Source organism: Bufo bufo, chromosome 1, assembly GCF_905171765.1.
Source record: "Bufo bufo chromosome 1, aBufBuf1.1, whole genome shotgun sequence".
In the NCBI taxonomy this organism is placed as follows: domain Eukaryota; kingdom Metazoa; phylum Chordata; class Amphibia; order Anura; family Bufonidae; genus Bufo; species Bufo bufo.
This window is the reverse complement of record NC_053389.1, coordinates 153,930,554-153,953,833: the sequence shown is the minus strand read 5'-3', so window position 1 is coordinate 153,953,833 and position 23,280 is coordinate 153,930,554. Positions and strand designations below refer to the sequence as shown.

The 23,280-nt window shown below is 41.8% G+C and overlaps 1 non-coding gene across 1 annotated transcript; it reads right to left on the bottom strand.

The window, feature by feature from the left end:
• Nucleotides 1-2,881: 2,881 nt before the first annotated feature.
• On the bottom strand, nt 2,882-2,967 carry LOC120987495. The gene has a single exon (XR_005776092.1). It is a non-coding gene; the product is annotated as a small nucleolar RNA SNORD71 (small nucleolar RNA).
• Between the last annotated feature and the right edge of the window lie 20,313 nt (nt 2,968-23,280).

Below are 23,280 nucleotides of genomic sequence, written 5' to 3'. Positions count from 1 at the left end.
CCACTTTTGGTGCATTTTTTGCAGTATTATGAATTTACCATTTATATTTAATATATTATGAGATATTTATTTATATAATCTGCATTTTTATGTTCATCTTTGTACAAATATAAGGACTATTCGGTGAAGAAATGTAGGGTTATTAATTATGATTTATTATATTTGTGTATTCACATTTCAATTATATATACACTCACCTAAAGAATTATTAGGAACACTATACTAATACGGTGTTGGACCCCCTTTTCCCTTCAGAACTGCCTTAATTCTACGTGGCATTGATTCAACAAGATGCTGATAGCATTCTTTAGAAATGTTGGCCCATATTGATAGGATAGCATCTTGCAGTTGATGGAGATTTGAGGGATGCACATCCAGGGCAAGAAGCTCCCGTTCCACCACATCCCAAAGATGCTCTATTGGGTTGAGATCTGGTGACTGTGGGGGCCATCTTAGTACAGTGAACTCATTGTCATGTTCAAGAAACCAATTTGAAATGATTCGAGCTTTGTGACATGGTGCATTATCCTGCTGGAAGTAGCCATCAGAGGATGGATACATGTTCTCATTCTGTTTACGCCAAATTCGGACTCTACCATTTGAATGTCTCAACAGAAATCGAGACTCATCAGACCAGGCAACATTTTTCCAGTCTTCAACAGTCCAATTTTGGTGAGCTCGTGCAAATTGTAGTCTTTTTCCTATTTGTAGTGGAGATGAGTGGTACCCGGTGGGGTCTTCTGCTGTTGTAGCCCATCCGCCTCAAGGTTGTGCGTGTTGTGGCTTCACAAATGCTTTGCTGCATACCTCGGTTGTAACGAGTGGTTATTTCAGTCAACGTTGCTCTTCTATCAGCTTGAATCAGTCGGCCCATTCTCCTCTGACCTCTAGCATCTACAAGGCATTTTTGCCCAGAGGACTGCCGCATACTGGATGTTTTTCCCTTTTCCCACCATTCTTTGTAAACCCTAGAAATGGTCGTGCGTGAAAATCCCAGTAACTGAGCAGATTGTGAAATACTCAGACCGGCCCGTCTGGCACCAACAACCATGCCACGCTCAAAATTACTTAAATGACCTTTCTTTCCCATTCTGACATTCAGTTTGGAGTTCAGGAGATTGTCTTGACCAGGACCACACCCCTAAATGCATTGAAGCAACTGCCATGTGATTGGTTGACTAGATAATTGCATTAATGAGAAATAGAACAGGTGTTCCTAATAATTCTTTAGGTGAGTGTATATATATGCACATATATATCTGCTTAGGTGTTTATTCATGTGATCTATTGTCATTATTATATGTAATGGAGATTCTTTTTATTATATACTTTTGTTTTTTAATCTTATGTTTTTTCCTTTTCCTTGGTTACTTGTCATTGGTGGTTTCAGATATATATTGATTTTGGCTTGTTACACGTTATATAATACAATTGCACATGTCACTTTCGCTATTTTCTTGTGGAACGCATGTCGGCATGCGCATACTGATTGTTTTGATGCGTTTCCGGTCTTTGGAACGCATTGCGAATACACTTCGTTCTTGCACCATTTTGCGCATGCGCAGATTACATTCTCGAGACGCTGTTCCATTTCGTGAGGCGCCATCATGTTTAGACATGGGCTCTGACCCGGGAACATGAACGTAGCCATACCACACCGCCTTGCCTCTGTGAATTGACTCTGAACAGGTGACCACTATTATCTACCAATATTCTGTTTATATTTATTGTGCACATTAGCTCAATCCTATGGACCCCTGAGGAAGCCAGTCTGACCTGGCGATACGCGTGGGGCGTATTACCCGCACACCATGATCGCCCGTGTCTCTATTTGATAAGTATCTTGCACTGTCTTTGATGCCATATTTATGAACTGTATATTTTCTTGGCGGTTTTACTTATGTTCTTATATTGAACTTGGTGTTTGTGGGTATGTGTGTTGGACCTATCATTGATCCAAACACAATGTTGTAATTGTATACAATGGTTTTAACTTTTTGGGCTTTGTGTTTACTAATAAACTATTGACTTTTATAAATGGATGTGTAGCCTGATTATGCAGCGTTTCTGTTTCTTCCTTTTTTGCATGGTCATGTGTTGATGCCGTGGTTTGCACTCCTCCAATGTATGTGGTGTGACCCCTTACTTCATAGTTTTTATCCCCATTTATTGTCAATGGGGACAAAACGTAACTGAATGGAATGGAATGCTCCAAAATGCATTCCGTTCCATTCTCATACCGGAGAGCAAACTGCAACATGCTGCAGTTTTCTTTCCGTCATGGGATGCGGAGCAAGACGGATCCGTCAGAACCAAAAGTTTGGACACACAGACTCCATAGTCTGAGAGCCATAGATTTTTTTTTTTTGGGCGATTGTCTTAAATAGGGTATCATTTTTTGCGGAATGGGGTAACGGTTTGATTGGTACTATTTTGGGGGTCATAAGCCTTTTTGATCGCTTGCTGTTGCACTTTTTGTGATGTAAGGTGACAAAAATAGCTTTTTTTACACCGTTTAAAAAAAAAAAATTATGGTGTTTATCGGACGGGGTCTATCATGTGATATATTTATAGAGACGGTCGTTACGGACCTTATTTTTCATTTTTTATAGGAAAAAGCCATTTCTTTTTTTAATTTTACATTTTTATTTATTTATTTATTTTTACTTTTATTATTTTCACTTTTTTTTTTATCAAGTCCCTCTTGGATCTTGAAGATCTAGTTGGGCTGATGGCTGTACTATACTTTGCAATGCTCTTGCAAAATGTCCGGTTGCCATGGCAACCATCGGGCGCTACAATCGCAGCGCAGCAGCCCTAATGGTGGAGAGAGGGAGCCCCCTCCCTCTATTAACCCCATGGATGCCGCTGCCGCGGCATCTATGGGGTTACAGCAGAGTGTCAGCATAGAGCTGACACTCTCTGCTGATGGCGGCGGCTCAGGAATGGAGCCGCCGCCATCACACACAGCAGGGGTAACCGCGGGGCATGGGGGCAGCGCTGGAAAGGAAGGGGGGGTGTCACGGCCAGCATTGAGGGGGCAGGAGGAATGTATGGGGTGGGGAGGGGGCGGACCGCAGGAGGCAGGAGATAAGCGCTTCAGCGGCAGACGGACACAAGGGGGGGCTTGGAGGGGCACACCTGGGGGGCACAGATCGGGGAGGGGGGGGCACGAGGACACATTACCTGATTTCAGGCTCTGATCTGCAGAGCGCAGATCAGAGCCTGAAACCGGCATTTTTTCACTGCCGCGATCCGATTGGTTAGTCTGCACAGACTAACCAATCGGATCGATTGTCGGCAAGGGGCCACTCTGATTGGTCCCTTGCCGGCATGTCGGTGGGTAATAATTCAATTAAGAATTATTAATTATGGTCATAAAAATTATTAATCATAAAAAAATAAAATTTATAAAATTTGTCATAAATTCTTAAAATCATGACCTGGTGAATTGTAGACAACCTAATTGATACAATTCACATCTGAGTCCGACTATTTCCTCAGATAAATAAGTTCTTTTTGACGTGAGATGATGTTAATGATAAAATGTAGTTCTGCATTATACAATAATACACAGGTATTATAAAAATATGTAGATTTATTGGTTACAAGATTATAAACATATATAAGTAAATAAACATAATGATACATGCAAATGAATATATATAGCGTTAATATAAAGCATTACAAGCTTAACAATACATGTGAGTGGAAATAACTCGTCACATTATAACAAAGCTATTATTAGGTTAGGATATCAAAATATGAACATAAGTTATATACATTACTTCTGTTCAGAGAAAACCTCATGATATCAGGATGGGCATGTCTAATCCTAGACATCAATATAGAATGATAAATACATTCTGCCCCCCTCTAACCAACTACACATCACATGACCTCAAGATGGGCAAATCCATCCAAGGATATAACTTAGAAGAGATAACCATATCCTTCTGCCCCATCCTGGACTATTTTCACATACATGACTTTGGTAAGACTATTAAGACAAATAACAGGGATCTAGGATTTTGCTAGTCCATATCTTAAATGGGAAGGATTTGATATAAGTCCTTCCTGTGGGAATCCATCACTTAGCTTGGCGAAGAATGTTCTATTAATATACATATATATATGCAATCATTTAATGCTTTGCTAGATTATGAGTCTAGATTCTTCTGCAGGTAGAATGAAGCCTCACAATATCCTAAGACTACATCTCAATATGGAGATGATCAATTAATTTAATTATTTATTTATTCGCCAATCTAGATGGTATAATTTCACCCACACTATCAAATTAGTCTTAATAAAATGAAATATCATTTTCTATGTCTCTTACCAAGTCCTAGTAGGAATCTCACCTCTGTTCCTAGGAAAGCTGGGTGGTCCATCATAGTGCATCTCACCATGACTTTCATCTTGATAGACCTCAACTTCTCCTCTCCTTCCTTCTCTCCTTTCTCCTTGTGTCTGGCTTATGATCACCAAACTTATCAGTTAGACACACCTTCCTAGTTTGGGAACTTTCCAATCATTGTCGGATGGGTGTGACCATTGATAAAATGTGACATCATAACCCTACCCAGAATGCATTTTTGCTACTGTTGTAATGTCACCTACTGACACATAGGTGGCACTGCTGTATAAGCTATTTGCATCATAGTATAAAGGGTTAACTTATGTAAGTCTGAATATACATCTTGACCTCAGAAGCTTTAATTCAAAGCTATAGGGATTAATTCTGACACTTGTAGCAATTAGAGACAGACCTCTAGGCGTCTCTTTTGAATGTTTCTCACACTTAATTTATGGCTCGTAAATGGCTTGTTTTCTCACAGAGATATCAGTACCTCCTCTGTCATACCAAAGATGTGATTAATTGTTACAAAATACACATCTTCACAGACACTCTTCTAATGAGAAATATATACAATATACTGGATACATGTTGTCTTCGTAACATATAACAATATAATATAAAGTAATATATATATGTCCTACTGATTGTCTTATGCTAAGGACTAACTAAGGCTCAATAAATGAATACATACATATTATGTATTTTGCTTCATTTATAAATGCCTAATTGTATAGGTAATTATCACCAGCTGCATAAAGCTTATCTTTTACTCCCGTCATAAATTTAAGTAAGTAAACAAGGATGCCTCTTCTCAGACTGGTATACTCATGGGAAGGATAACACTGAAAAGTATAAACCTTTGTGTGACCTTAAATTGGCCTACTCAAGACATACAAAATTGCAACTATAGTCGAGCATGGCTCTTAAAGGAAATGAACATCCATTTTGACGATAATGAATTAGATATCAATGCATTTACCTATGAAAAGGCACAACAGGCACTACTGAACTGTATGCTGTCCGCTTGGATTAAAGAGCTGGTTTGACGTTTATAGACGTGATAGCTGCACGGGGCATGTGCAGCTATCACGTATATACAGTACAGACCAAAAGTTTGGACACACCTTCTCATTCAAAGAGTTTTCTTTATTTTCATGACTATGAAGGCATCAAAACTATGAATTAACACATGTGGAATTATATACATAACAAACAAGTGTGAAACATCTGAAAATATGTCATATTCTAGGTTCTTCAAAGTAGCCACCTTTTGCTTTGATTACTGCTTTGCACACTCTTGGCATTCTCTTGATGAGCTTCAAGAGGTAGTCCCCTGAAATGGTTTTCACTTCACAGGTGTCCCCTGTCAGGTTTAATAAGTGGGATTTCTTGCCTTATAAATGGGGTTGGGATCCGTCATTACCCACAATGCAAGTCAATGGGGAACGGATCTGTTTTCTCTGCCACAATCTGCCACAATTGAAAATGGATCCGTCCTCCATTGACTTTCAATGGAGTTCATGACGGATCCGTCTTGGCAATGTTAAAGATAATACAACCAGATCCGTTTATAACGGGATGCAGATTGTTGTATTATAAGTAACGGAAGCGTTTTTGCTGAACCCTGCCGGATGAAAGTAGCCTTATTAAGAGGCATCTATTTATCTCACACCACGCAGGGAGATCAAGTCTCAAGTGTGGGTATGCCAGTCTTGATGAATCTCCCCCAATGAGTCAATTCTGGCCCAAATGTGAGGTCCTGGCGGTTTCTCTTTATTCTTATGCACCTTTGGAAGGTGATAGATGGTTTTTAACCCCTTCCCGACCGCAATCTGTATACAGTACAGACCAAAATGCCATGGCAACCGGAAATTTTGCAAAAGCGTCTGCTGTTGCCACCTACAGGGCATCTGATTGTATTATACTTTGCAATGCAAGAGCATTGCAAAGTATAGTACAGTCATCAGCCCCACTGGATCTTCAAGATCCAAGAGGGACTTGATAAAAAAAAAAGGTGAAAATAATAAAAGTAAAAATAAATAAAAATGTAAAATTAAAAAAAGAAATGGCTTTTTCCTATAAAAAATGAAAAATAAAAATAAAAAATACACATATTAGGTATCACCGCGTCCGTGACGACCGTCTCTATAAATATATCACATGATAGACCCCGTCCGATAAACACCATAAAAAAAAAAAAAAACGGTGTAAAAAAAGCTATTTTTGTCACCTTACATCACAAAAAGTGCAACAGCAAGCGATCAAAAAGGCTTATGACCCCCAAAATAGTACCAATCAAACCGATACCCCATCCCTCAAAAAATGACACCCTATTTAAGACAATCGCCCAAAAAATAAAAAATCTATGGCTCTCAGACTTTGGAGACACTAAAACATCATTTTTTTGGTTTCAGAAATGCTATTATTGTGTAAAACTTAAATAAATAAGAAAAAGTATACATATTAGGTATTGCCACGTTCGTAACGATCTGCTCTATAAAACTGTCACATGACCTAACCCCTCAGATAAACGCTGTAAAAATAAATAAATAAAAACTGTTCCAAAACAGCCAATTTTTTGGTCACCTTGCCCCATAAAGTGTAATAATGAATGATCAAAAAATCCTATGTACCCAAAAATTGTACCACTAAAAACCTCAACTCTCTCTGCATAAAACGAGCCCCTGCATAGGACGATCGGCAGAAAAATAAAAAACATATGGCGTTCAGAAAATGGAGACACAAAAACATAATTTCTTTTTCAAAATTGCTTTATTATGTAAAACTGAAACAAACAAACAAAGTAGACATATTTGATATCATTGCGTCCGTAACAACCTGCTCTATAAAAATAGCACATGATCTACCCTGTCAGATTGAATCTTGTAAAAAAAAAAAAAAACTGTGCCAAAACAGCCATTTTTTAGTTACCTTGCCTCACAAAAAACTTAATATAGAGCAATTAAAAATCTTATGTACCCCAAAATAGTACCAATAAAACTGGCACCTTATCCCCTAGTTTCCAAAATAGGGTCACTTTTTGGGAGTTTCTACTGTATGGGTGCATCAGGGGGGCTTTAAATGGGACATGGCATCTAAAACCAGTTTAGCAAAATCTGCCTTCCAAAAACCATACGGCGTTCCTTTCCTTCTGCGCCCTGCCGTGCGCCTTTACATCAGTTTACGACCACATGTGGGGTGTTTCTGTAAACCGCAGAATCAGGGTAATAAATGTTGAGTTTTGTTTGGCTGTTAACCCTCAATGTGTTAAAGAAAAAAATGTAATAAAATGGAAAATCTGCCAAAAAAGTGAAATTTAGAAATTTCATCTCCATTTTCCTTTAATTCTTGTGGAACACCTAAAGGGTTAACAAAGTTTGTAAAATCAGTTTTGAGTAACTTGAGGGGTGTAGTTTCTACAATGGGGTCATTTATGGGGGGTTTCCACTATGTAAGCCCCACAAAGTGACTTCAGACCTGAACCTGGTCCTTAAAAAGTGGGTTTTGGAAATTTTCTTAAAAATTTTAAGAATTGCTTCTAAACTTCTAAGCCTTCTAACGTCCTAAAAAAATTAAATGACATTTCCAAAACGATGCCAACATAAAGTAGACATATGGGAAATGTTAAGTAGTAAATATTTTATTAGGTATGTCTTTCTGTTTTAGAAGCAGAGAAATTGAAATTTTGAAAATTGTGAATTTTTCAATTTTTTTTATAAATTTGGGATTTTTTCATAAATAAAGGTGAAATATATTGACTCAAATTTATGATTATCATGAAGTACAATATGTCATGAGAAAACAATCTCAGAATGGCTTGGATAAATAAAAGTGTTCCAAAGCAATTACCACATAAAGTGACGCATGTCAGATTTGTAAATTTTGACCTGGACACTGGGGCATCAATGACCCTTGGTCATGAAAGGGTTAAGCACTTTACCTTTAAAGAGGACCTGTAACCTCTCCTTACATGTCTGTTTAGTAACTATTTGTATTGCCCATGTACTAGCAGTTCTGGAGCATGTTTTCATATAACTCTATGTTGTGCCGTCCCAGCTAGAAGATTTCATTACATACACAGGAGTTGGGGAGGTGTACCAGCATAGTCTGATTTTGGCAGCACTGATTGGATAGTGCCAGACTGTGCAGGGATATACCCCCGACTGGTAACACCCAGTTGTACCTTTTTTCATAAACTTCTAGTAGCAATAACTGAGCAACAGCACAACATAGAGTATATGAAAAAGTGTTCCAGAATCATTATTACATGGGGGCTGCAAGTAGTTACCAAAACAGACATGTCAGGAGAGGTGATAGGTCTTTGTTGATTGGCAGGGGTGCGGTGTGCTGTACCTTCTCCGATCAGATAATCGAGGATAGGTCATCAATTAGTAAAAGTTGAATAATCCCTTTAAATATTTCTTTACTATATCATGTTATTTTTTTACTTTTTAGGTCATTTTTCCATATCCAAGACAATTCCATATAGTCCCTTCAATTCCATATAGTCCCTTCAGGATTACCTTGTAGTTCAGGGCTTCTGGTGATCAGTGATGGTGGCAGGGTCATGTGCATCAGTTGCACACACAGGCCTTGTATATTACTGATAGGTAGGCACTTCATGTACTGCCATATGGTGCCTCAAAGTTTTCTCTTGAAAGCCATGGTTCTGTAACACAGGATGCAAAGCGCCACACCAAATTTCTGGCATCCATATGAAATCAGGGGCACATGGAAATACAGGATGGCCTAAAGGAGTTTAACCCATAGGATACCAGCGCCGCAGATGTACAGTGCTGGGGACTGTGCCTTAAATCCCAGCGCCATTCAGCTACGGTGTTCTGAGCAGCAGCAGGGGTCTGGCAGTCACTGCTGTATGCGGCAGCATCAGTGAAAACACAGATGCTGGTGCATTAACCCTTGCTATGCTCCGGTCAGCGCTGACCGCGGCACGTGCGATATCCTTGTTGGGAGACGGGGACCCGATGGTTGGGAAGGCAGCCCAATGCCTTCCATAGGCATCACGCTGCCTTCCATGTAAGCCTGTGAGATCCTGCCCCCTAGCTCTCACAGGCAAGCATGTATTGTAATGCATTGTAGAGGGGATCAGACCCTGAAAAGTTGAAGTCCCATAGTGAGACAAAAAAATAAAGTAAAAAAAAAATTGTTTTGCTTAATAAAAAATGTAAAGTTTCAAGTAAAAAAAGTGTCCTTTTCCCAAAATTAAGTAATAATAAATTGTAAAAAATAGGAAAAAAGAAAAGTATACATATTAGGTATCGACGCATCCGTATCGACCAGCTCTATAAAAATATTACATGATCCACCCTGTCAGATGAACGCCGTAAAAAAATAAAAAATAAAAACAGTGCCAAAACAGACATTTTCTGGTCACCTTGCCTCACAAAAATCAAAAAGGTGTATTTACTCCAAAATAGTACCAATCAAACCATCATTTCATCCCACAAAAAATGAGACCCTACCTAAGACAATTGCCAGAAAAAAATAATAAATATGGCTCTTAGAACATGGCAACACAAAAACAAGATTTTATCCTATTTAAAAATGCTTTCACTGTGTAAAACTTAATAAAAATAAAAATAATAGCCATATTAGGTATCACCGTCACAACCTGCTCTATAAAAATATCACATGATATACTCTGTCAGGTGAACGCTATAAAAATAAAATAAAATAAAACTAGGCCAGAAAAGTTATTTTTTGTCACCTCACCTTAAAAAATGCATAATGTTGAGTGATCAAAAAGTCAAATATACCCGAAAATGAATGGTACCAATGAAAATGTCACCTCATCTGGCAATAAATGAACCCCCACATAAGACAATCACTTAAAAAATAAAAACCAGTGGCACCCATAAACCAATCCATCAAAATCTACGCTGCAAAAGCCATATGGCACTCCTTCCTTTCTGAGTCCTGCCATGTGCCCCCACAGCAGTTCATCACCACACATGGGGTGTTGCTGTATTCGGGAGAAAATGGTTAACAAATTATGGGATGCTTTTTCTCCTGTTACCCCTTGTGAAAATGAAAAATTTGGGGCTAAAGCAACATTTTATTGGAAGAAATGAAAATTTCCATTTTGACAGCCAAGTGTTTCTAAATTTGGTAAAACACTTATGTGGTCAAAGTACTCAGTACACCCCTTAATATATTCTTCGAGGGGTGTAGTTTTCAAAATGGGGTCACTTTTTGAGGGTTTCCACTGTAGGGGTACGTCAGGGTCTCTTTAAATACAAAATGGTGCCCATTTTGCCCTATCAAAATTTGCCTCCAAAAACCATATTGCACTCCTTTCCTTCTGACCACTGCCATGTGCCCCTACAGCAGTACACCACCACATATGGGGTATTTCTGTAAACTGCAGAATAAGAGTAATGTAGATTGAGCTTTATTTTGCTGTCAGCCATTGCTGTGTTGCAAGAAAAAAAATGATTAACATAAAAAATCTACCAAAAAAATGAAATTTTGACATTTCACCTCCATTTTCCTTTAATTCTTGTGGAACACCTCAAGGGTTAAGTAAGTTTGTAACATCAGTTTTGAAACTTTGGTTTCCATTGCGTAAGCCCCTCAAAAGCACTTTATAATAGAATAGGTGCTTAAAAAAATGGTTTGGGAAATTTTCTTGAAAATTAGAAAAATAGCTTCTAAAATTCTAAGCCTTCTAACGTCCTAAAAAAATTAAATGACATTTACAAAATGATGCCAACATAAAGTAGACATATAAAAAATGTAAAGTAATAACTATTTTGTGAGTTTTTCCAAATTTTCTCTAATTTTTGGATTTTTTAAATAAATAAAGGTAAAACATATTGACTCTAATTTATCACTAACATGAACTACAATGTGTCATGAGAAAACAAACTCAGAATGGCATGGATAAGAAAAAACGTTCCAAAGTTATTACCACATAAAGTGACATGTCAGATTTGCAAAAAAGCGGCCTGGGCTGTAAGGTGAAAAGTGGCTCGGTACTGAAGGGGTTAAGGGTCACGTATTATGGATCTGTACAATATCTATAATACAATTGTGTGGATTTATGCAGCCATAAACATCAGTCATTTTAAATTCACGCATGTTAATTTATGATGCAGATTTCTACCAGTGTAATGCCTTGCTTATTTGTGCATTAGACCCATTTGTATTGCCCCCACCTACCAGTACAGTACCCTAGACCTGGGAGTATCTGCAATAGCTTTGTGAATAGTTATGTATTGTTATGTATTTGATATTGTATGTTGTGGCCGTAACTACCAGTAAGGATTTGGTTGGCAGGAACAGAACTTACCACCCTGTTCCTCCCCTCATGGTAGGAGTGAGCTGGTTCCACTTCCTGTCAGGAGGGGGAGCACACGGCAGAGCTCCTGCTCCTGTAACCAATTCTCCAGAGAGATCAACTTGATACAGCCTCAAGAAAAGACTTGAGAGAAGACAGCAGAGTGAACAGCTGCTGTAAGGTGAGGGACTACGGCTCAGACACCCATCCCCCAAGACTACCACTAAGCCAGTTGAAGCTAAAGTCTAGACCTGATAGTGGACATCTACACCTACCATCCAACCTGCCTGCATATTCCTTACTGGTGCCAGAAATTGCACTTGGAATTTGGTGTTACCTGAAGTTATACTTTGCAGTTAGTAAAAGAAACTGGACGTTTACTTCTGGCATCATTCTCCAAACCACATTTCTACTGCACTGATCCCCAGGAAGCAACGTCCTGAGGGAGTACATCATGACACAATACCTCATCAGCGCCACTACCACTCCCATCCTCTGCATGGTGGTCTCTCAGGGGCTCGTTGCACCAGCAATGTAAAATGGTTTGCTGATTTATACCAATTTGGACCCACCAATTTAAGTTCTCAATCCGCCCATGGTGCAGTGTAGCAGCTTAGCTTACACGCTGTGTAGCTCATAGAGCATTGTCTAGATTTGATGCAATTGCAGAAAATCCTCAGCTGTGAGATTTAACAATTTTTTTTGCCACAAGTTGTAAATAAAAAGGATCTTGCATATAACAAGAAGAGATCTTGAAAAGGAATGTAAGCGCAAGGTATATTAGACATTTTCAGTTCATTTTCTACAGGATGCTTTCACACATGCCAGAAGCATGGACTGAAGGTGCAGTTTTTTAGCTGCACTGTGTCAATGGAATTTTTACACTAAGGTCACATGGCATCACCCGCATGTGAACGTGTCTATTTGTCAAAGATGTAAACCATAATCTAATGGTATTTACCAAAAATCGATGACTTTCTGGCACTTCTCTGCCTGTAGTAACAGAGGAAAACCTCTCAGAAAATTCCACCCTGTCACTGTGTAAGTGCAGGAAAACAACAAAACCACAAAGAAAGAACTTTAAAGCAGAAGTCACCTACACGCCACACTGTGGGACTGAATCGACAAGTACAGCATTCTGCAGCTCTGCTGACAACCTAAGAAATATGAGAACCTGTAGCTTCATGGGATTCATTCATAGATGGGTGTAAAGTACCCGTATTCCAGTGTTCTTATGGGATGGTGTTCAGCCATTTTGTTGATCCTCATGATCACTAGGCTGCTGGGTTTCAGATGATTCTTCCCAGATCATCAGAGCGGGTTCTCTGCAGACACTGAACAAGTAGGTGTTGTTAGGAGAGTTTACATCTGAAGCCTTCAAGATTTTGAATGCAGAGCCAGCAAGATGGCTGGACGGAACTAAAGGGAGCTCCGAGGCCAAAGCTACATTTCGGGACAAATCCTGCAGATCTCAACACCATTTAACAGGTCCCAGTCTCCTAAACAAGCCCCACTAGCAGAACCTGATACTGGGAGTCGGCGAAGTCCACCTGACAGAGCGCACACTGAAGCTGTGCCGCACGCCGCACCGGGAGCCCTGAAAAAGGAGAAGGAGAAGCGCAATCCACCTGCACAGCAGAACGGAGCAACACAGGAGCGCTCCGGAGCTGGTGAGAAGCGAGGGGGAGCATAGGGAGGCAGCGGGTGAAGTCGGCGAAAGAATAAGAGCCGGCCCCCACTACAGGCACCTCAGTTTTCCCGCCAGTCAGCCATCTTGGCCGTGCTGGCAGCACGCTGTGGAGGCAGGAGATCACTGTACTGCAGGCACTTATATCAGCAGAGGGTACATAAACCCTCTTCCATACAACTGTGCACACTTTTCAATAGAATTGCAGACTGCCAGATTACTGACACAGCTCACTGTACTGCATACAGAAAGCCAAAACTAATCCAAAGGGACATATATTTTTCCACTGGTTAATAGAATGACTGTACAAAGTAATACAGTGCTTCCCCGATCCTGCATCTCCTATTGCAAGTCCGCTGATCCTCTGATATAACAATGGGGCCACAAAAATCACAAAGCGCTGCCGAGAAATTGCGTGAATTTGCCAGACAACCTGACAAAGGATCGCGATCACCATTGCCGCAGAGAAATGTTCACACTAGGGCAAGTACAGCATCGATTCAACAATGCCCGCAGCGTCCACTGAGGAGGACCAAGAAGAACCCATGCTCAAACAAGTAACTGCCCAAGTCTTGGAGGCCATAACAGCGTGTAAGACATCTCTCACAGAGAAACTAGATGAAGTCAAAATTGACCTGGGGCTACTACGCCAAGACCTGCATAACCTGCGGGAGAGAGTTCAGCACGCGGAAGAGCGTATATATCACGCATAGAAGATGTTACCGCCACAGACAACCTAGAAAACAGGCTCCGCAGAAATAACATCAGAATAATCGGATTGCCAGAAAGAGCTGAGGGTCGTACACCTGACGAATTCATAGAAAAATGGATAAAAGAGCTTTTTCCGGATGCAGAGTTCTCCTCAGCCTTCGCAGTGGAATGGGCACACAGAGTACTGGCGAAACACCCGCCACCTGGGGCCCCACCTCGTCCCATGCTTGCCAGGTTCCTCAATTGCAAAGATAGGGACAGGATACTTGCTCTGGCTAGAAGACGGCAAAAAAAATCAAGTACGACGGTGCCAGAGTATCCATTTTGCGAGACTTTTCCATGGAACTGCAGAAACAACGTGCCACATTTATGGATGTAAACAGGCGCCTGAGAGGAGCGAACATCCCGTATTCCATGGGTTATCCACCAAGGCTCAGAGTGGTGGATGGTGACAGAGCGGTCTTCTTTACATCTCCTGGAGAAGTCATGGAATGGATGGCCTTAAGGAGAAGATCCCTCAGACGCTGAGACTCCTGCTAGTCCTAGGGACTAGTCACCAACTGATTGCAACAAGCTGGTTCGGTTTACTTATTATGATGGTTACATGATTATATCTAGTTCCATGTTAGACAAAGCTATAGGGCGTTATTTTCCATACTTATTCAAATGGTTATACCACTATTGTAGCCACAGCCCGCATGCTTCTGCCAATAGCCCCCGTAGGCGGAGGCAGCCGGGTCTCACTGGCCTATATTCTGAGTGAGACGTCACTCTGGAGCTATCACTACATGCGAAGTTAGCATACTGTTAGGCCCCTTTCACACGGGCGAGTTTTCCGCGTGGGTGCAATGCGTGAGTTGAACGCATTGCACCCGCACTGAATCCTGACCCATTCATTTCTATGGGGCTGTGCACTCGAGCAGTGATTTTCACGCATCACTTGTGCATTGCGTGAAAATCGCAGCATGTTCGTTCTATATTCTGCGTTTTTCACGCAACACAGGCCCCATAGAAGTGAATGGGGCTGCGTGAAAATTGCAAGCAAGAGCGGATGCGTTGCGATTTTCACGCACGGTTGCTAGGAGACGAACATGGTTGTAAGGGAAAATAATAGCATTCTTAATACAGAATGCATAGTACAATAGGGCTGAAGGGGTTAAAAAAAAAAAAAATTTAACTCACCTTAATCCACTTGTTCGCGATGCCGGCATCTCTTCTGTCTTCTTCTTTGAGAAATAGGACCTTTGATGACGTCATGTTATAAGGGAAAATAATAAAATGTACACAACCCCTAACCCAAACCCGAACTTCTGTGAAGAAGTCCGGGTTCGGGTCTGGGTACCAAACATGCCGATTTTTCTCACGCGCGTGCGAAACTTATTACAATGTTTTGCACCCGCGCGGATAAAACGCAAACATGGAACGCAATCGCAGCGAAAACTGACTTCTTTTAGTGTCAATCCGCAAAGCCTGTGTGAAAGGGGCCTTACTGTTATGTTTGAATTTAAAACAACAATGTTTTATTGGTTAGATGCAGTTATTTTTGTAGTAATGGTGTCTACAATTACACCCGTTGTGCCGAGCTTCACATCTGGCAACCCACGTCTGCCTTTGTATCCATGGCCAAGCTAAAAATCTTATCATGGAATGTCAGGGGATTAGGTACACCACAAAAGAGATCTATGGTACTGGCCTTTATTAGGAATTCTAGCCCCCAAATCTAAAGGAGACACATTTAACTACCACCACCTCTAAAGTTTTACAGAAACCCTGGGTTCAGTGGGCCGCACACTCTTATCACACCTCTTCTTCACGAGGGGTGTCACTACTAATTCACAAACAACTACGCTGGGAGGTAAAAGACTTTGCCGTTGATTCAGAAGGCAGATATGTCTTTGTTCACTCTCTAATTGACAATGTACAATATACACTATTAGATATCTATAACCCCCCTCCCGGACCTATGCAAATATTACATTTAGCAGCTACCTTTGCAGCCACTTACCCACATTCTAGAGTAATTTGCATGGGAGTTTAAATATGATGATGGATCCCTCGTTAGACCACTTTACGGATACGGCAGACCCAACCAGTACAGGGAGCCCCTCACAACTTAACTGGTTCTTGACTGAGTTCAGGTGGTTTGACTTCTGGAGGACCAAACATCCTAGAAATAGGGTGTACTCCTGCTATAGCAGTGGGCACAACTCCCTAACCTGAATAGATTACGTAATAGGCAACGAATTAGCATTATTAAATCTCCGCTCCATATCATACTTAACCAGGGGGATATCAGATCATTCACCAATGTTAGGCACTCTAATACGGGGTACCCCCTCAGTAATGTACAGGATGAGCATACATCCGTTCTGGCTGAATTTGCTGGGTTCAGCAGATGGGACAGCTTGCCAGATAAAAGAATTCTTGGACGTACATATAGATGAGCCTAATATAACCCTAGTCTGGGATACTCTAAAAGCATTTCTTCGTGGGTCCCTACACTCCAGCATTTCATACATTAAAAAGACACTAAACGCCTGGAGATGGAGATGGAATCCCAATGTAAAATACTGGAACAGCAATACATCAGTCATTCAACAAACGCTAAGGCTACTTTCACACTCGCGTTTGGTGCGGATCCATCATGGATCTGCACAAACGCATCCATTCAGATAATACCAAAACGCCAGTGTGAAAGTAGCCAAACAGAAATGCATGGCTCCAAGCAGGCAGGCAATACCTAACTATACTAAAAGAAAAAGCAGATACAAAACTATTTTTCGTGAAGCAAACAGCATTCGAGCTAGGGAATCAATCAGTTAAACTATTGACTCAATTAATTCGACATAATTTACCATCTTCAACAATATTATCAGTCAGGAACTCTGCAGGTCAAGAGTGTAGTACACAAGAGTCAATCCTTCAGACCTTCACACAATTCTATCAAGAATTATATAGATCTAGCATAACAACATCAGAAATAGAGATAGCCACATACCTGGAGAGTATTTCCCTTCCCAAACTTACTACAACTCAAAGTGCCCAACTGGACCAACCAATTAGTTTAGAAGAAATAACAGCAGCCATAGCAGATCTTAACAATGGGAAGTCGCCTGGGCCGGATGGACTCCCTAAAGAAATGGATGCCAAATATTCAGAGGCATTAGCTCCACAATTGTTATCCACCCAACAAACAGCACTGGGAACAGGACGTCTGCCGGAGTCATTTATGGAAGCCACCATTAGGGTCCATTCACACGTCCGTTGTTTCTTTCCTGATCTGTTCCGTTTTTTGCGGAACAGATCTGGACCAGTTCTGTACCCATTCATTTTCAATGGGTCCTGAAAAAAAATCAGACATTGAGCTGTCCGATTTTTTTCAGGACCCATTGAAAATGAATGGGTACAGAACTGGTCCAGATCTGTTCCGCAAAAAACGGAACAGATCAGGAAAGAAACAACGGACGTGTGAATGGACCCTTATACTATTACTTAAACCCGACAAAGATCCCCTAGATTGCAGCTCTTATAGACCCATTGTACTGCTGAACGTAGACTATAAAATTCTAACCAGGGTTCTAGCCACCTGATTGAACCTGGTAATCCTATGATTTATGCCGGGGAAGTCTACCACAGAAAATATCAGAAGGGTTCAGGTGGTTCCGCAACTGGGACATTCATTGAACGCAAACTAGGCCCTAGCCTCATTAGACGCAGCCAAGGCATTTGATTCCATAGAGTGGGCTTATCTGCATCAATGCTTAAAAGGGTATGGTTTTGGTCCACAGTTCCTCAAATGGGTCTCTCTTTTATACAGCAGACCGATAAGCAGGTTATTAATAAATGGGGAATTATCAGAAGCCTTCACTCTCCATAGAGGCACGAGACAGGGCTGTCCTCACCACTCTTGTTTGCCTTAGCCATAGAGACATTGACAATTAGGGTGAGAAGTCGCAATGACATTACAGGAAGAACCATGGGGAAAAAGAAGTTTGCATAGGTTTATATGCAGATGACATGATACTATATTTATCATCACCTAGCGTATCTCTAAGGGCTCTTTCACACTTGCGTTGTTGGGTTCCAGCATAGAGTTCCGTCGTCGGGGCTCTATGCCGGAAGAATCCTGATCAGGATTATCCCCTTGCATTCTGAATGGAGAGAAATCCATTCAGGATGCATCAGGATGTCTTCAGTTCCGGACCGGAACGTTTTTTGGCCGGAGAAAATACTGCAGCATGCTGCGCTTTTTGCTCCGGCCAAAAATCCTGAACACTCGCCGCAAGGCCGGATCCGGAATTAATGCCCATTGAAATGCATTAATCCGGATCCGGCCTTAAGCTAAACGTCGTTTCGGCGCATTACCGGATCCGACGTTTAGCTTTTTCTGAATGGTTACCATGGCTTCCAGGACGCTAAAGTCCTGTTTGCCATGGTAAAGTGTAGTGGGGAGCGGGGGAGCAGTATACTTACCGTCTGTGCGGCTCCCTGGGCGCTTCAGAATGACGTCAGGGCGCCCCACGCGCATGGGTGACGTGATCGCATGGATCACGTCATCCATGCGCATGGGGCGCTCTGACGTCATTCTGGAGCGCCCCGGGAGCCGCACGGACGGTAAGTATACTGCTCCCCCGCTCCCCACTACTACTACGGCAACCAGGACTTTAATAGCGTCCTGGCTGCCATAGTAACACTGAAAGCATTTTGAAGACGGATCCGTCTTCAAAATGCGTTCAGTGCACTTGCGGTGTTACGGATCCGGCGGGCACCTCCGGCAAATGGAGTACACGACGGATCCGGACAACGCAAGTGTGAAAGAGGCCTTAGAGGAGATCCAGCATTGATAAATGAATTCGGGGAGTTCTCGGCAACTGGGAGAAATCAGTATATATGTCTCTGGGCAGAACAAACTGGATGGGCCCCTCTCATGTGGAAAGATTGAAGGTAGTGGACGCTTCTAAATATCTTGGAGTAAATATTGTAAAAAAACACTCAGGCCCTGTCACTTAATAGGTCATATATGAAACCATGGTGATGGATTATGTGACGGACCATGTGATGAATGTAGTGACGTCATCAAAGGTCCTATTCCTCACAGAAAAAGACAGAAGAGATGCCGGCTGCGCAAACAAGTGGATTAAGGTGAGTTAAATTATTTTTTATTTTTTTAACCCCTCCAGCCCTATTGTACTATGCATTCTGTATTCAGAATGCTATTATTTTCCCTTATAATCATGTTATAAGGGAAAATAATAAAATGTACACAACCCCTAACCCAAACCGAACTTCTGTGAAGAAGTCCGGGTTCGGGTCTGGGTACCAAACATGCCGATTTTTCTCACGAGCATAATAAAGATCAGGTCCCCATCCCGATCGTCTCCTAGCAACCGTGCGTGAAAATCGCACCGCATCCGCACTTGCTTGCGGATGCTTGCGATTTTCACTTCTATGGGGCCTGCGTTGCGTGGAAAACACACAAGGAGGAGCATGTTGCGATTTTCACGCAACGCACAAGTGATGTGTGAAAATCACCGCTCGTGTGCACAGCCCCATAGAAATGAATGGGTCCGGATTCAGTGCGGGTGCAATGCGTTCAACTCACCTATTGCACACGCGCGGAAAACTCGCCGGTGTGAAAGGGGCCTAACCCATTTTACAGAGGTAGTTTCTGACATACCCTTGTGGGCTAACCAATCATTACCGCAAATGCGGGTGGTAATGGGGGCGGACAGATGGCAAATGGCGGGTGTTAAAACCATAGGAGATGTATATGACATGGGAGTGTTAATGACATTTGAAGCGCTATCCCAGAAACATCAAATCCCCAGAACCCATTTTTTTCATACTTGCAGCTACGATCAGCCATACAAAGTGTATTCCCAACAGCAAGCACCACAATCTCCAAATACCCACTAATAGGAGTCGTTAAAACTCAGGGACCCAGAGGATTGGTATCAGCAATTTATTCACATCTAGTACAAGCAAAGGTCAACACCAACCCCCTTAAGATAATAGACAAATGGAAAAGACAGATCCCCGTGCTTACAGCAGATTCTACAGGTGTCTCCAGCAGTCAATAATAAAATAATACAATTTTACATTGTACATCAGGCATATCTAACACCAACTAGGCTGTGCAGAATGGGTTGAGCATCATCTACTGCATGTCCAAGGTGCAGGGAATTAGAGGCGGATTTCTGATGATTTGGAGGTGCAGCCCAATTGCCGCATTTTGGGAAGAAGTGACATCCTTTCTCTCACACCTGTTGCCGGTTTCGGTGGCTTTCAACCCTGAAATTTGCCTGTTGGGAATAATGAGGACAGTTGGGATCATTACATGACAACATTCTTAAAGGAATCTCTATTCATGGCCCGTAAATGTATTTCTCTGAGATGGTATAATCCCAATACACCGAATTTATCCATGTGGAAACAACAAATAAATCAGATTCTACTGTATATAGTACTGGTGTTTAAACACCGCAATAAACCACAAAAATTTGATAAGGTATGGGGTCGGTGGTGTGAATCCCCACATACACAGTACTCGTCCTCGAGACTGCGACAAGCTATATCAACAGCTCGAGGATCCATGGTTCAATCGGTTTAATGGGAATACCTGAAAGACATATATGATGTAAGAATACTCAACGAAATAAGGGGATGGCAACGGTGCAATGGGTGGTTGAGTTTATTGAGTTGATGGCAATTAGTGAATAATTGAAGTTCTTTGACAAATGTACGATTTGTTAAACCTTATTCTATTATGATGTATATTGGAATGTACAAGTCTATGTACTTTTCATTTGTTAATAAAAGAGTTTAAAAAAAATTGTGAATGCAGCTCTTGAGTATAATGCAGCCTGCAACCCAGGATCAGTACAGGAAAAGTAGTGTCATGTATGTACTGTGAGACAGTGACAGGTCTCACACAGGTTAGAGGCAAGGAAGGGGTGGATAGTACGGTCCACACCCCTATTCCACCACAGGCGAGACCAGCTGGCGGTACTTAGGCCGGCATAAAGCACCTCCCTGGGTGTCAGTAAAGGGGAGAGTTTGAAACAGAGGCCCGCTGAGGCTCTGTCTGTGTGGTCTCAGCTGGGCTAGGCTGAGGAGCTACAAGGCTGGGAGATAGCCTGGAGTTTGGGGGACCAAGCGACCCCTGCTAAGAAAGAGGGTCGCACGGCCAGAGTCAGGCGGACTGCTGAGCCTAAATTCCCCAGACATACTGACCTTGCTGCAGCCTGGGGGCTGGTATACAATTGGCTGAGGAAGCCGGACCTGATACTGTGTCTGAACAGTCCTTTATCGGTGAGTCAGGGAATATGTTATGTATTAGGTAGTGCCTAGCCAGGCAGGTGTTCATTTATGTTGTTTTGTTTCTGAAGTCTGCCAAAAAAATCCACTGTTTGGACATTAAATCCGTTGTCCGGAAGGAAGTTTGTGATGGTGATTCCCCTGTAAAAAGGACGATCCCTTACAGTACACAGTGACTCCACCAGCAGAATAGAGTGCAGCTCTGGAGTATAATACAGGATGTAACTCAGGATCAGTACAGGATAAGTAATGTATGTACACAGTGACTCCACCAGCAGAATAGAGTGCAGCTCTGGAGTATAATACAGGATGTAACTCAGGATCAGTACAGGATATGTAATGTATGTACACAGTGACTCCACCAGCAGAATAGAGTGCAGCTCTGGAGTATAATACAGGATGTAACTCAGGATCAGTACAGGATATGTAATGTCTGTACACAGTGACTCCACCAGCAGAATAGTGAGTGCAGCTCTGGAGTATAATACAGGATGTAACTCAGGGTCAGTACAAGATGAGTAATGTATGTATACAGTGATTCTACTCGCAGAATAGTGACTGCAGCTCTAGAGTGTAATACCGGATGTGATGCAGGGTCAGTACAAAATGAGTAATGTATGTATACAGTGATCCTACCAGCAGAATAGTGAGTGCAGCTCTGGAGTGTAATACAAAACGTAACTCAGGATAAGTACAGGTTAAATAGTGTAATGTATATACACAGTGACTCTACCAGCAGCTTAGGGAGTGCAGTATCAGTAATGTAATGTAGGGGGGTAATTTATTATAGTGAAATATGCCTATATTAGGCGTATTTCAGGCACAGATAGTGCTGGATGCGCCGAAGTTATGGAGAGGCCTGTGCCTCTACATAACTTCGGTGGATCCACCGCCAGCTTAGGGCTTTATTAGACGCCGGTCTTAATAAATATGCCCCTATGTGCCTACAAATATACCTACAGGAACATAAGTGGCAGAAGCCAGAGTAAAGCAAAAAATCAATCACATTTCTATTAAAGTAGGCCAAACAACTTAGAATGACTAAAAGGGGTATTTAATTTTTCTTAAAGGTTGTGCTGTAACTGTGATAGGCTTGTCATCTGAAAGCAGCTCCATTATCTCTAATGATGGTGGGGCCATCACAGAGGAGCACTACCTCAGAAAGCCCACAGGGGGAGAGGTGGAGGAGGGAAGAGGTAGTTGTAGCACTCATAGTGGTTCACAATGGTTGTCCTCACTCCTGTGTTCCCAGGGACCATGTAGTGAACGGAGAGAGCGCAACCTTTCTTCTCTGGGGCACACCCTAGACTTTCTGGGGCTCCTGCCTGATGGTGGTTAGGGTGCCATTGATGTTAGGTAGATAAGTGTAAGGTAGAAGTACAGAGGTAGAGGGTGGCCGGTGGATAATTGTTGAGTCAATAACCAGACCCATTTGGTTGTAATAAATAGAGTCTCTCTTTACTGAATAGATGATGGGAATTGTAGTACAAGTAGCAGGAATATGCACAGTTCTGTGGTATATTACAAAGTAGTCTTTTCCTAATAGCTGTGTATAGGCAGCAGCAATGAGGGTAGTTATCCTCTCTGAGCCTCTGAGCAATCTTCCCAAATAACCACAGGCATGCAATTCCATTCTCAACACTTTCTGCAATTCCCAGGCTGCAGGTTGTGGAACTTAGATCCAGATCGCCAGTCAATCTCACAAATTTGGTGGGCACCAAAGCAATATACCCTTTCCACTAGCAATAAAGTCTTCTTGCCATAAACGTGTTTGTACCTTACTGTCTTTCAAGATAATGCCTTCAAAGGGGTTCTCAACCATCAGAAAAATGTCTGTTCTTTCTCTCCAGGGGCAGTCTCTCAGCTAAATTGATCTCTGGGAGCTTTCTGCCCCAGGGATGA